Source organism: Sinocyclocheilus rhinocerous, unplaced genomic scaffold (genome assembly GCF_001515625.1).
Source record: "Sinocyclocheilus rhinocerous isolate Xijiao unplaced genomic scaffold, SAMN03320098_v1.1 scaffold721, whole genome shotgun sequence".
Lineage (NCBI taxonomy): Eukaryota > Metazoa > Chordata > Actinopteri > Cypriniformes > Cyprinidae > Sinocyclocheilus > Sinocyclocheilus rhinocerous.
In genome coordinates, this window is record NW_015656165.1 from 209555 (window position 1) to 210553 (window position 999).

Below are 999 nucleotides of genomic sequence, written 5' to 3' on the forward strand. Positions count from 1 at the left end.
GCACAAATGTCAGGACATGTCAAAACTTCTCCAGGGCCCAAAACACCCTCGGACCCCAGAGGGCTAAATGTTAGAATATCAGTGTTAATGCTGTGGTTTATTTGTGTGCTGTCATGCCAGAATAGTTTGTAAATAACTTAACTATTAACTAATTGTACAACTATTGTATAATAGTGTTTTTGTATAATATTTTTATACAATATATAAAATTTACCAAAAAAGTCAAATTTGATCTTAAAAGTTATATTCAACAAATGTTCAATGCTTCATTTATAAACTCTGTAGCTGTTAATGCCATACTTTTCTGCATTTCTTCTTACATGCATGTTACTTTTGACTGTTTTCTCTTGTTTTTAATAAATTTTTACCTTTTGATAGTCATTCTGTGTGTGTAAAAGTGATTTTAAAATGAACAAGATTTGTAGGTTTAATGTCTAGCTCGATTTGGGTTCATTTTAACCTAGCTGTGTAGTAATTTTAAACCATAAAAAAGCAACCCAGCATGCTGGGTCAGACATAACTCAACTTGTTGGGTTAAAACAACCCAGCGCTGGATTCGTCCCTTTATGACCCAGCGCTGGGTTGCCAAAATAACCCAAACTGGGTTGTTTTTAACCCAGCAGTTTTTAGTGTATACAACGTGACAGCTCAAGTAGTAAAAATCTTTACTGCGCTAACATTAGTAAAGATACTGCTCATTGAATAAAACATCATGCCTCTTAGTGGGAATATGCAGTTATCCATAACCCATAAGCTCTACTCTTCTGCACAATGGTGACGACAGAAACTTCAACGTAACAGAAACTTTTAAATGTCAAATATAACTGAACATTAATAGATGGTTCCCTTTACTCAAAAACACTTAAAGTAGCACTTAATTTCAATATTTAATCTCCATATCCAGCCATATGCAAAGCATGCTGGGAACTAACAATCACCGCCAAAATAAAACCGCAAAATTGAGTTAATTCTCTTAATATAAATAGGTAGCCTTCAGAT